We start from the raw sequence: 15,542 nt of genomic DNA, 5'->3' as shown, positions 1-15,542 counted from the left end.
TAAAAGCCTCCAAACAGGGATGTTTTTTGTTTTTTTTGCCAATGGACCCCCTTTCATGTCGTAAACTAGCACGGTACATTGCACGGCATGAAGCGGACTTCACAAAATTTTATTAATTTTGGATTTCACGAAAAAAATAAATTTGATTTTTTTATTTTTTATTTAATTTTACTAACAAACCCCATTTCATGTCGTGAACTAGCAGGGTTAGGCTTGGAAGCATGCATGTCTCATAGTTTATATAAGTATGCATGCTCTCAGCTCCCTTGTACATGCTCTTAAAGCTTATATAAGTATGCATGCTTTCAGTCCCCATGTGCATGATGTGGTCACCCCCATCGTTTACATGTTTTTGTGCCATCCCTTGACCTCCATTCTCTATCCATATGTATGCTAGTATCTCCCCCTTGTGGCATGTGTCTACTTCACCCTCTACCCATGCCAGGCCTTCATTGTGCCCCCTACTTCTACCTCTATCCACCTTGATTTTGTGTTGCCACTTTCATTTTGGCAAGTATCCGCTTCCTTTGGTCCTCACCCCTTTATAAGGACTGCATGGTAGGCACTCCATCATCCCCGACCGAGGTTGTTGCCCCTTGCCTCTTCTCTAAAGCGGACCTCTAGCTCCTAGCATAAATAGTAGCCTCCCTTGCCTCTTCTTTGAAGCAGACCTCTAGCTCCTAGCATATAAATAGTAGCCTCCCTAAGGTACTCTACATTAGTTTGCAAGATTGTGGTGGGTAGCTGCTTAGCACATAGCTATCTTTGTGACTCACTCTAGGCCAACCTCCTTGGAAAGCTAAATAAAATCATAGACATCCATATCCTTGGGCGCAACCTACTACCACTTGGACTCCTAGTAGCCTTGAACTCTGTGGTTGTCACCCTTGTACTAGAGTATCGAGATTCTTGATCATAGTTTGTTTTCTAGACCTCAAGTCATTCTTGGGAGAATGATAGGGAAATACCCAACGATCCACCTTTAATGTTGGCATAGGTGGTGATTTAGGGTGCTCGGCACGTAAAAGATTTTCACTTTCTCATTTAGTGCTCTAGGGATGTCCCCTTGTAACCTTCCTCTTTTTTTTGTGGAGGAGGCAATGAGCAATGTTTCAGCCTCTTAGGAGACTAGAATATAGGGTCTTAGGCTACCTATCAGGTTTCAACCTTGCAACCTTCCTCTTTCTTTTTGTTTAGGAGGCGGTGAGCAATGTTTAAGCCTCTTAGGAGACTAGAATATAGGGTTTTAGGCTACCTCTCAGGTTTTAAGAGGAGCTCCTTTATTTTTTTACTGAGATTACATAATGACCTACCTCTTTAAAGAGGTTGAGAACTACGAAAACTTTGTAGATGTAAATAATATCCTTTGTCAGGCCTCTAGAGCACATATTAACTAGCACAAGTCCTATGGATTTTAGGTTAGCTCATCCCCTACCTTGGGTTAGAACCCAATTGAGTCTGAGGGGTACCCCAGTGCATTACCTTGGGTTCCAAGAAGATTCTAAGTTGGAGCATGGACTTATAAGAATATAGCACATGAAAACATAGATAGCAAAACAAAGTGCAATAGATAGAGAATTGAATTTTTTTAAAACAAATATAATGTGATGGTGCTGTCCACCCATGCGCTATAAGTAGAGCTAGATAATGATATAGATAGACTCTAGATGGAGGAAGTACTAAGTGTGATGGTGCTATCCACCCGTGCACTCTCGAGTAGAGCTTAAATAGCGATCTAGACAGACTCTGGATGGAGGAAGTACTAAGTGTAAAGGGTGTGGATACTCACAAGCATTGGATATATATAGTGCTACATGTGGTGCGTAGGCACGTATATGCATGTATACAACGCGGTCGGTCACATTGTATGGATGCGATCTCACTGCTCACGTATCAAAAACGTGGTCGACCATCCACCGCCCACTAATAATGAACCTAGATATCCTACGAAATATTCTCTATATCGTCGGGCCCAAATACTAACACTTGCACCCCTAACCATCTCTTAACCACATCACTGGTCACAATATAGAGAATATTCGTAGAGTATTATAGGAATATTCTCTATATCATTGAAGCCCTAGCTACAAATGCTTGTACCCCTAGCCATCAATGGTCACAATAATGACCCCATGGGTATCTAAGCTGGGGTTTCCACCAAAGACACATGCATGAATGGCTTCTTCTCATAATGGGGGCCTTTACAAATGTGCACCAAACATAGATGTCTTCAGCTGAACCTTAGCCTCTCGTTCATTTTGTGCAAAATCACCATTTTGTTTCCTCCTAGCTCAATGACTTGATTTTGGTTCATTAGAGACTTTCACCTTAGCTATATCGATTGGGGGTGGCCTACAATACTCGACCTTTTGTAACTTCTCTCCCCAATCATCTATAAACTTTTGATGTAAGTTTACTCCACCCATGTACCAGAGCAATTAGGTGGTAGTTGTTCTCTCTGGCTGCCTTCTATGATTATTCGCTATATAATATTTACGTCTTTGTCATTTTCGAAGATTCTCGTTAGTGTTTTTAAGAACTTCATCCCTTTCCTCATATTGTAAATCTGTATCAAATTCGGAGCTAGTCCTTGTAGTTTCTTTTGATGTTGTCAGTGTTGTTTTTCTTGTGGTAACGTTGGTGTCTCTTGGAGTGTTTGTTTCAGACTCCTCATCACTATTTGTTCTTGAGCTTGAGTCATCCCATGTGGACTCTAGTTCCTTAAGGAGCTCCTCACCATGAGGCGTAACCCATGTAGATCATCTAGATCCCTAGCTATCGATTGTAGCCATCATATGTCTTCAATTTCAATCATCTTTAGGCTCAATAGCTTGTTTTTTAGCATCTTTATAGCATGGGTCCTTCCCTACATTGGTCTCTTCTCTGCAAGTATAACAATATTGCAAAGGGGTTGAATGGATGGTGGTATCAGATCTCTGGTCAAATAGTCCACGACTACCCATTGGATGTACATGACCACTATAACAAGGTCTACTCTAAGGATTGAGTAATAAAATTGTAGGTAGACATGGTTTTTGCACCAATTAGCTTCACGCATAAATTATCTTCCTAAGATTGTTTCATAAGAATCAAGTTGCTTGGAAAAACATCACAATCAACATATGTCTTACCCAATGTTTCAACACCTTGATCTCTTAAGGTTGTATAACATTCCCATTGGTTTGGTAACAGTACTATTAGCCATTTTAACCACAATATCTGAGACTTCAAACTTGGATTTGGCCATTTTTCCCAACATTTTTTGGTGATTATATTGAATCTTACACCACTATAAAGGACTCCCATTACTGCGATGCCCTTGATTATATTGAATCTCACACCACTATAAAGGACTCCCATTACTGCGATGCCCTTGGTAGTGAGATTTGTAGTAATGCATTGGATTCATGACTCTCAAAATATTGACCTAATTTATTTAATGGAAATTTGACCATTGATTTGGCGTACTCATCCTCTACTTAGGTTCCTAGATCTTCTATGACTTGAGTTAGCGAAATTCCATTGTAGGGTTGAGTCTTGTGCGTTTCTGCAAATGGTGGTAGTCCTATGTGAGTTGTCCATTTAAAATACCTTTCAATGCTCTGACAAGTTTGGGATCTCCACACAAGCACGCAGTTATCATGGTCTTTGTTTCAGAAGCCATGAACTCCAACAATTAGGGATGTTCAAGGGAGTACCCGAGGTGTCACCTCTCTACAATATGAGGGTGCTAGTGATATTGGAATTTCCACCTCTTGAACAGGTTCGGGGTTATACTCAAAATTTCTCCTATAGAGTTGAGAATCCATCTATGTGGAGTCCTCTCAGTAGTGACGACTACATAGTAGTATGGATAAAGCACTATTGTGGAGTCCTCAGTGACACTTGAGGCATTGTCCAAATTAACCTCATATTCTAGACACTCAAAAGGTTCCTTGAAAACTTTTTGATTCAATGGTGTGATCCTCAGGGGTGGAGGTTGAGGTCCCAAAACTGGTGGAGGTAATGACACATTTTGTGAATTTTAAATTCCCCTTGCAATATGTTGTGTTGTTTACTCAACATTGGGTTGAGGTGTTACATTAGGCATTATGTCTTGTGGCTATGCTGGAGCTGGTAAAGCTATTAAGGTATGGAAGCATAAGCAAGGGTTTGCAAATGTGTGTGACACTATGAAGCTTCATGACCATAATGTCCACAGAAAGTACAATTTCATTATAGCATGCCCTTAGGATTAGACACTCATTGGTCAAATTCCCTTGTCTCGATAAATTGACCACCATTGAAGCTCTCTCTTTGGATACATATGCACGTTTTCTAGATCTCTATTGGTCTTCTTTCCCTTTTGGAGTGCTTTCATGAAATCTCTGAAATTCATCTCCGCTGAAGTGTTACCTTTAGCCATGGATTTAATTGTAGAAGTGCTATGTCCCGTGACTTTGGAAGCAATAAATTTAGAAATATCTGATGCTTTGGCTCCCTTGACCATCAGATTATCTTCTAGTTGGATGGCATTTGTTGTGACTTCATTCATATAGTGATCCCTCTAATAAACTAAGCCGTTATAGATTGCTACATGGTTAAACCCATGGATGAATCTATCAATTGGTTGATTATTTAAATAGCATTCGTGTGAAAGGCAATGAGAATTCAAATGGATGAATCTATCAATTAGTTGATTGTTTAAATAGCATTCATGTGAAAGGCAATGAGAATTCAAATGCTTGAGACGGCTAATGAAATCTCTAACCGACTCCTGTTCTTCTCTCTCAGCTTTGTGTAGTTGTCTAGCTACACCACATAAGACTCCTGCATGCACAAATTACTTCAAGAACAATCTCCTAAGAGTGGTGAAGTTCAAGTGTTCCTTGACCTTGACAGTTCTATACCAATTCCTAGCCTTATCATCTATTGTTAGACTAAAGGCATTGGTGTTGGAAATCTCATTTCATTCTCACAATGCCTCACACACTTGATCAAATACCTCCAAATGTCTCCTAGGATCACCATCTCCAGTGAATTTATGAGCTAGCTTAGCTATCTGGGTAACCTTTCCATGGCTATGCTGACCACCATGTCTCACAACAACAGGTGCTATGCTCTTTGCTTCTGCTCTTCCTAGGGCCTAGGCAAAAGCAACTGGGTTTGTGGGTAGAGTTGGTGCTGGCATAACAAGAGAAATGATAAGAGCTAGTGGAGGTGCAACATGTGACAATAACTATAAGAGGATGCATTGGTATAAAACTTGGAGGGGGTAGATGTGTTACATAAGTTATGTGTCCTCTTGGCACCCCAATCTCACAGCAGGAGTCGGTAGCACACTCACCCTTGTGGGAAGGGATGTTTCATGGGTGCACTAGAATGAGATGTGACCCCTATAAGAATGCCAATACTAGATATGCCTGGGGGGTCCATGTGTGGTGGTGGCTATCTTGGTAGCTATGGGCATGTTGCTCAAAGGTAATAATGTGTTGGTCATAGGTGCCATAGTTGGTGGTGTGGTGCTTACCACTAGGGGTGAGGTAGTGTTCTAGCAGTGTCTTGGGTGGGGACAACTTTAGAATCTAAGAAGGTGAAGCTCGTGCTAGTATACTTGTGAGTCCCTGCATGGCCTTGTGGGTTGAAGAATGTGGGATGGCCCATGGTATAGCCAGAGGATACTATAAAAGTAGGATCCGATGGGCTCACAAGAAGTGTTATCATTTTCCTCACTATGGGCATTCTTGCTTTGGATGTCCTGACTTTAGGTCTTTGGGTCCTTTCATGTTCATCAATGATCCTATATATGTAATCGTAGCAGATACCTTGCAATTGTCCCTCCTCTATTGTGCCCCCAGATATTCATTGGACAATATGTTTTCAACTAACACAATAAGCTTGGCCTGTATCAAAATCCACAAGAGTCTTTGTTGATATATCATACTCCCAATCATATGTAAGAAGACATTGATCCAAGTTTTGCAAGCCTAGCTCTTTCCTTGAGGTAGACGCAATGTTATTGCTTCTGTTATAAGACTATCGACAGTGCTTGTGTAGTAGTCCTAGCTTGGGACTTGTTTGCGGCGTATGAGCTATTTAGGCTACTAATCATTGCTTGTGCTACTTGCAAAGTGTCTTCTTCCTTTGCTTTAATAGCCTAGATTAATGCCTCTACTTTTTGCACTCTTCTAATGTTCTATCATCAGGCATAAGGACTTGTGCAAGAGTTGGTTTGATGTTCATAGTTATAGAAGCCAGTGCAACACGAGTTGTTTGGACAAGGATACCAATGTGAATGCTCCCTACTTGTATAATGAGATGACAATACCCCAAGTGTCTCTCTGGAGTTTATCTCAACTTCTTTATCATGTACTCTGTTTGTAGTAAGATTTGTTCCAGAGAGGTAGCTATTGACTGGTAGCCGATCGGACTTGTGAGGTCTGGTTAGGGTTCTCACTTCCTAGGATTGGGGATCCTTCCATTGACTTGAAATCAGATGAAGTATCATTGGCCTATTCCAAGTCCTTGTAAAATGCTTATCTGGGTTCTAACCGAAGGTCCAGAGCCTAGTGTAGGCTGGTATGCACTATCATCTAAACAGGCCTCTAATACAGGCCCACATCATAGGTGTAAGTGAATATGGGATGTCTAAAAGTCATACAGATACCTCGGATGAGCTTGGGAATTTTTGAGTTATTTTATTTTATTTTTTGGATTGTCCAAAGTTTTTCCACAACACGTTTCTGGTGTTTCTTAACTTGATAGGTACAAAAAATAGTGTACATTTTTTTTAATTCAATCAAGAATTATAGGCACTGGCTCCCAAATCTCAACTATGGAAAAATATAAAATTTTTGGAGTATTCCACAAGTTGCGTCAACACGCTTCTAATTTTTGATTTTTAACTTTTACATTTGGAGTTATGATTTATATTTACATGCTGGAAAAGAATATTCTCGGAATGTTTGCCTTGGGCTTGCATGCATTAAATGCTCCAACTTACCCAAAAATGGGTATTAACAAGATTTTGGACTTTTTAAGCTAGTGGCACAAAAGCTTGTACGCATTAAATGCAGCCAACCAATCAAGTCTTAACACCTAGTGGCCCAAGTTACAAGGGGATTAAGCTACTTAACATACATTATTTATGCTAATATAAAAATGCAAAAAACCTACAAAACGTAGAATTTAATCCACCTTGCAAATCCTCCCTGAATTTATGTTTCTATCCTAATTTCTCCATGTAAGGATTTTGAATCGAGATACATTCTATGCCCTAAAACCAATTTCGAGGTCTGTTCACCGAGATTAATTCAATTCCATGCCCAATTTACTATTTTTCATTTTCAAAATTGAAAAAATGCAAAAACTAGAAAATGTAGAAATCAACTAAAACATGAAATGCAAAATAGAAAAAACATAATTTTTGTAGAAATTAACCAAAACTATAGACACATTTGCAAATATTACAACAAAACGCAACAAGAAACATAAATAGTGCAACAAAATAGGCAAATTTCTGAGTTTTTTCTTATGTTCCTTTCTTGACAAAAATAAAATTTTCACAAAATGAACCACACACGACCATTAAAATGCACTGTGGCTATATGGTAGGGCTATTCTCCAGTGCTACTTATCGAAGGCCCTTGCACCATAGAGAAAGAGTGCAAGAACAAACCAATGTCATGGGGCTTTGCCCAACCAAACCAGGAGCATAAAACAACTCAACTAAGAAGCTAATGTTCCATGATCTAGCTCACAAATGCAGGGGCAAGGTGTGTCAATCACCTCATGAATACTTGTGCTTGGGATCCTCGCAAGTTGCGCTGCCAGAGGAGCACCCGAGAACTCCAGTCCATCGCCACCTTTGTACTCCAAATGCAGCTCAACTCTTCTCTCACTCTCTCTCACACACTCACTCTTTCCCACACACACATGCAATGAGCACACAAGAGCTCAAATCAAAATAGGCAAGCAAGACACAAGAGAGAAAGAGTGTAGAGAAGAAAACTCTATTAAATATACATAAGATAATGAATATTGAGAATACAAATTAACCCTTATCTTGGCCCCAAGCATTCACCTTGGCCGGCCATACTTAAAATTTAGGTGCATGGCTATCCAAGGCCACCTAGGCTTGTGCAAACACTTAATCTAAACATGCAATCTCCATACATAATCTCATGGTGTGCCTTTTATAAACAAGCAACGATGATCACACACGTAAAATATACAATATAAGAATTTGTAATGTCAAGTAATGGTTGTCAATGGATGGCATCAACACTAGAGAGAGGTGTTCAATGAGGGTTAGTATCCTCAATCTTGGTGATAGGAGACATATTGGAGCATTCTCCATGTCCCAAAAAGTCATGCGTTGTCCACATTAAATTTTCCTTCACCTCTGTGCTACGTTGTATAAGCGGTTGGGACACATCATGCACTTGGATACCATGGCATAGTGTCTCAAGATTGTCAATAAAAGGTTCAAGGTATACATCCACGTTCTTGAGCTTGTTCTTGCCGAGCACGAGAAGAGCTAGACTCACATGACCCTTCATACTGGGTAACAATTTTGGATCCACAAGATCTAATACTAGTATTTTTTCTAGACCTTGCCCTTGAATTAGCTTGGAGGAGAAGGGTTGTAGACCCTCAATATTGTTAATGATTTTATTATAGCACTTTAGCATGTATAAGGATACGAGCACAAGGATACTATGAAGGCAACACTCATCTCTCACTACCCAAGAGCACCGTCTATGTTCATCCATCACAACAACTTCCTAAGGAGCCGCGCTAAAAAGCCCCATGACTGAAAGTTAGGAAACCCCAAGCACAGCATAGCCAAACATTGGGTGCCTCTACCAATGTGCTCTAAGCTCAAGGGTTCCATGAAGACAACACACACCTATGGCTCCCCAAGCCACAATCAAAAGCCTATCCTCAGCATCGACAACCTACTCCTAGATGAAGGCCTCATCCACAAAAAACCAAGAATCCTCGTCAACCATGGGCCTCTAAGGAACACTACAAGACAATGCTGCCATACACGCGTTTTATACACGCGATAAATTACGAGCGCATGTATGGTTGCGCACGTATTTGAATAGAATCGGGTGCGTGTATTTTGGCATTTAAATTCGCGTGTATATCTGCATTTATTAGCGCGTGTACAAGCGCATTTATATACACGCAATAATACACGCATCAATACACGCTTGGTAAAACTGAATTCCTTTACAAAATTAAAAACTATTTTCTTTAAACCATCTCATAGTACATTACAGTATATATCATTACACAATCCCACTACATGCATTTACAACAATGAAATATATTCAAAAATAAATCATGAGATGATAATTAAAAGACAACACATACAATAGAAATGTCATCAATTTAGAACGATACAGTGACGGATTGGTTAGGGTTCGATCTCATCTTCAATAAGATCCATCCTTGCCAAATGATCAACATCAATATCCATTTGATCAATTTGTAAGGCTACGATTAAATTTATTCCACTATCGATATTCTGTACTCCATTGATAATGGTATCGATGTCCTAATCATCCTCATCAACATCACCATCATCCTCAATGGTAGGGTTATTCTCATGATCATGAGAAATGGCACGCTCATCCTCATTATCATGATCATCTCTTATTTCTTGATCATCGATCACAACATCTTCATTGACATGTTCGACATCATCTTCATTGCGGCCTGTTACATCCTCCATATGCTCCATATCAGTGAATGTATTATACATCACTTTGGAACGTGGTGCAATAGGGATGACGTACCACCATTTAATGTCATGCACCATTGGTAGATAGATAACCTACTCAAATACACATACTACAGTAATTAATTAGCATATCAAAAGTCAAGGGGTACGCGAGCTTAGATATATATGTACATGAAACACATTAGTAAAAAAATGCATATCTGCTCACATTGTTGTGGCAATACGAGCCTATCTTTCTTTGTTTGCCAAAACTTTGTAGAGTCAATAGTTACATAGCCACTTGCATGGCGTTTTATCGTTGCATCAGGCCCTTTTTCCACCATGTTCATTTGCCGTTTGACATCCAAAACATACACAAAGAAGCGACGAAAGTCAAGCCTAAATATGTCTTGGATTATGCCACAATAATCGTCCATTTTTCCATTAGCTCCCTCAAAGCTACTAATGACACCGTAATCTTGTGTATTCCTCTTTTCATCAATTCTTTGTGTTCGCAAATACTTGCCTTCACACCATATAGCATTGAACATAGTGCACTGGACCAAAATAGAAGCAATATTTGTGTAAGCAATGTGAATAAATATTAAAAGCAAATCACTTACAACTAATGCAAAACATTAGTTCTATGTACCTTTAACATGCATCCTCGTGCATACTCCCATTCTTCTGCCGTGATATGCAGCCCCTCGTCGCTCTCTGCTCTCTCCATTTTCTCATGCAACCAATCAACATGGATATCATTCGGAAGTGTTGCTAGATGCTTAGGGTATGCCTTACAAAAGCCATGTTGCCTCCAAAAGAGAGCTCTTTCTACTTGCCTTTTTGTCTTTGCATCCTCATATCTTGTAACCCATCTGCTCATCACATCACTATTAAGGATGCAAGTGAAACTGAGATCATCAATCAATGTTCTGTCAATTACTTTACTCTGTTCTTTTCCTTGAGGCACAATAGAGGTCATCCTCAAGTCCTCTTCATTGCTCCATAGTCGTGGCAAAGAGCTGTCCACCTGACCAAGAAATTTTGAAATATATACAAGAGACTCTTGTATCAACCAACCCTCGGCCATGCTTCCTTCAAGCCTTGCACTTTGCCTCACAAAGTCTTTTAAGGTCTTCATGAAGCGCTCTAGGAAGAACATCCAACGTGCATGCACAGTGCCACATAAAGCGATTTCGTCCACTAAATGCACAATGAGATGTAGTTGACTTGTGAGAATGGTTCACAGAAAAGTCTCCTCTACCAAACAAACCACCTCCACTGCCATAACACGAGCATCATCCAACGCGGCTGGATCAATTGCTTTGGAACTAACATATCTGAAAAATAAATAAATAGTACGTTATACCTCATGTACGTTCATTTTGCAAGGTATAATGAAGGGTGATCTGACATGGGTTTTACATACCTCACAAGCTCGCCCATCTTATAAATACATTTTTTCAAACTCTTATTTGCACAATGGTCGATGCTAGTGGGTAGTATGAACTGTGCACATAAGAGCACATGTATGTATGGTTTATGGCATTACAAAATTTAATTTCAACGTACAAGACTTGGAAAACACTTACTTGGAGCATCTTGTGCCAATCGTGGGACTTCAACCCATATAGTTGCTCAACGCCTCTTTTCTTAGTGGTTGTAAAGGCTCCCTTCAATGATCTCATGCATCCTGTAGGAGTACGCAAAGTGGTGATGGCCTGGTTTACCTGCTTCTCCTCTTTCTTTGATATAATCCATGGTGCAGGTGGAAGACCAACGTGCCCACCCACCTCTCGTGGTCAAGCTTGACGCATACGTCCTGCGACCCGCAAGTCCTCACCTACGCTAACATTGTCTCGTTTACCAATAATATGTTCCCAAATACCAGATCCCACATTCTTGAAGATGTGCATGGGATCAAGAAGATGGTTGATCTTAAGATGGGTCCAATATGGTAGCTGAAAAAAATGGAGTACCTACACAAGGGATTGCTCTATGTGACCTTTAATCCAATTAGAGACTACACAAAACAAGATTGAAAAAACATTACTATACCTGTTCATGCCATCTGGAGGAAGAATATTTATAGACTCCCAAATACGCTTCCAATCTTTTGCACGAAGTGTTTGTGGAGGAATGTTACTCTTACTAGCAACATATTTAGGATGATCTGAGGGGAGAAATCGATGATGATTATCGAATATGGTCTTACACAAACCGTCAGCATACTCATGTACTAACGAAGGGCCACAAATAGGACATGCATATTTACCCGATGTTTTCAAACCTGTTAAAATATAAATAAAAGTTAGAGTAATAAAGTCAATATTTATAATTAATATATATAGCCAATAGTATTAGAGTAGGGAGGTAATTAGAATTCTTACCAGAACAATCGCTGTATCCTGGAAAGTCATGCATTGTCCACATCAACACTGCTTTTAAGTCGAAGTGTCGAGAGGAGGGAGGCCTACTAATGTCCACCACCGCAACACCTCTCCATAGTTCCTCCAACTCATCAATCAACGGTTCAAGATAAACATCCATATGCTTGACTTTATGTTTCCCTGGAATTAGAAGGGATAACATAAGATGTCCCTTCTTGATCGCCATTGATGGTGGAAGGTTGTAATTCACCAACACAACTGGCCACACGTTGTATGCGGTGCTTTTGAAACCAAATGGATTCACTCCATCCATACCTAGGCCAAGTCTCAAGCAGGAGTGTCTACAGGAATTCTCCACATGCCATCATATATCCGATCGATGTGAGGAATGCCATGACATGAGCTCTGCTATGGATTTGCACTTGAACATGTGTTTGATGCGAGGAATTATAGGAAAGTGTCGCAAGACTTTACAAAGTACATCAAAACTCTTCATATCTGTTCTATACCTTGCTTCACCCCACAAGTAGGACAATGTCGAGCCTCCTTATGCGTCCCACGAAAGAGAATGCAATCATTAATGCATGCATGTATGCGATCATAATCCAATCCTCCAAGAGATGTCACATAGCGCCTCGCTATGTCTCTTGAGGTGGGTAGTCTATTTCTCTTTGGAAGCATGTTTGATAATAGCCTGCATCCAATATTATCAATTATAATTAGTCTTAAATCCTAAACCTTAAACCACTAATTCAAATTTGTAAGTTAGAATGCTTACTTCAATAATGCGTCAAGACTTGCATTGCTCCATCCATAAACTGTTTGTATATTGAGTAGTTCAAGTGAAGCATGTAAAATAGAGAATGTGCACCCTTCAAAAACTGGTGTCGATGAAGCCTTTTAAAGATGCTCTTGTTCCATATCATCGTCGTCCATACCTTTGGGATCATCCTTAAAAAGATTTCGCACCATATCATCAAACACTTCCTCTTCCACAACTTCGTGGGGTGCAAGGCTATTGTCATCCCTTTCCCACTCATCTCTGACAATAGATCCCGAAGCTCCAGCATCATCTCGTCGATGCTTTGCGTGCTCTCGTCGCGCGTAGGGCACCATGTTAGGGTGTGGTACTGCATCCTGCTTCAATTAGAGTTTATATATTACAACTCTATTAATTTAATTTGGATACCATGAGTCATTTGAATACCATCAATTTACATCTACTCACCTCTAAACCTGTTTGATTCCATTCTCCATACATGGATTTGTGATTCAAGGTAATTCAACGTGCTCGTACAATGTATCCTTGACATCGATTACACATACATTTGATACGTTGTCCCAACCACACATCGCGATTACGATGCCGCATTGTCTCATCTTTCCGAGAACTGCTTGAGGAGGTTAATGACATCCTATGTACAAACCAGAAAACACAAAATCATAATATGTTTTTAATGAAAGTATAAAAATTGCGTGTATTAACGCGGCTATTTCCTAAAAATTGCATGTATTAACGCGGCTATTTCCTAAAAATTGTGTGTATTAATGCGGGTAATTCCTGCAAAGTGCGTGTATAAACGTAGCTAAATTATCATACACGTGAACATACACGCGTTTATAAATGCGACGAAGTAGTGCTTGCCAAAATACCAATCATGCCATCACGACCACAAGCCCGCCTTCCCCAAATAAAGATTTTGAACTAACATATGTGTTCTCTTTCGTTTTCGCCTCTTCCAACAGAAACGAAACCTAAGTGCAAGGAGGGAGCAGAGAAGGAGCACACACGGGAGGAAACCGAGCAAGAAAGAAGACTCACTTTTTCAGAGGTGAGTCAGTTTGTCCTTTGCCTTGTGTCCTTCCTCAGATTTGTTTATGCTATTTTCTCTTTGCTTTTGGGTTTGTCTACGTCCTTTTGCTTCTGTGGTTGTGATTTTGGGTGAACGATTCTGACAGGGGCGACAGTGGGCCTTTTATAACGACACATTGTCGGAGGTCGGTCGTTTTTAAAATTTTTTTTATGCAGGTTGCGTGTAGAAACGTGTGTATAAACGCGTGTATCCTGTCTGCACAGACTGTTCACGCGAATATACACACGTTTTTGGACGGGTGTATACACGCGTTTTTTGACGGGTGTATACACGCGTTTCTGGACGGGTGTATACATGAGACTGCTTTTCCTATTTCTATGGTTTGCAGGCTGATAGGTGACTTGAATGATGATATTTGTGTGAGTCAAGAGACAGCCCATGATGTACATGAGGATTATTTTTGTAGATTCTTTATGGATATTCCAGATTCTTCATCCGATCCATTTGCGTACAGCAATTGGCTGATGGAGATGCTAAATCATTTTGGGCGCCATCTTGGTCCAGTTGAGCTTATAGAGTACATGTATGCCCATCCCTCTCCTTCCATGCCTGGTGTGTATACCCCTACCGCGAGTATCCAAGGCACTCCACTACCGTCTATGCCTACGAGTCTGACGAGACGGCATGCAGCTTCTCCTCTTCCACGTCCACCGAGGAGACATACCTCATCCCAGACACACTCACGCACACCCTCCCAAGCACCATCACGTCAGGGCTCACAGCCACCATCACGTGCTCCCTCAGAGCCACCGTCACGTAGACAATCCCCCAGTCGTGAGTCCACCCGCAGTAGTAGGAAGAGTGGGAGTGGAGGATGCGGCGGGTGCTTTGGTGGGGGAGGTGGGGGAGGGAGGTGGTAGGGCACGCGGTGAGAGAGGAGATAGAGGGAGAAGAGTTAGAGAAGATAGTTCGGAAGAGGAGGAGATGAGAGAGGTGGAGGGAGTGATCTGCTATGATGTGACGGATAGGGGCGGGATAGTGATGGATGCGAGGGGGAGGGAGGTAATGGAGTACATGCATGGGGTAGTATCAAACTTGTATAGCCGATTAGTTGGGGAGGTGATAGAGGCTATACATAGTCGGTACCCCAATTCCCCACATGCTACATTCTCGGATGTATGGGGAAGGACGCGAATAAGGGAGATCTTAAGTAATAAAAGATCTCACCTTAAAAAACTCACGTACGATGATGGGCTAAATGTAGCTGCGGGTGGCTATCCTGCCGAGAAACCTGCCACCACTGCGCACAAACGCGAGTGGAAGGAGGCAAAGAAACGAGCAGAGGGTGGCGTGAAGAGCAGGCAACATGTGGAGGCACGACGGATCCAGATGGAGACCATTGGATCTTCGCATTTCGGATCTGGCGACGTCGAGTCATGGGAGGCAGAGTTCGTAAGTATCTTGCCACTTTATTTGATTGTTTACTTAATTCATTGATTCTATGATTGTTTTAATCTTTCAAATTGTGTTGATTATGATACAGCGACGGGTTACGGGGAGGAAGCCCACAACCCACGATACTGCGTATGCTCGCCGGCATAGCGGACATGACACATGGGCCATCTT

The sequence above is a fragment of the Cibotium barometz genome, chromosome 55 (genome assembly GCF_041138505.1).
Source record: "Cibotium barometz isolate CiBa-2024 chromosome 55, ASM4113850v1, whole genome shotgun sequence".
NCBI lineage: Eukaryota > Viridiplantae > Streptophyta > Polypodiopsida > Cyatheales > Cibotiaceae > Cibotium > Cibotium barometz.
This window is presented reverse-complemented; position numbering follows the sequence as displayed.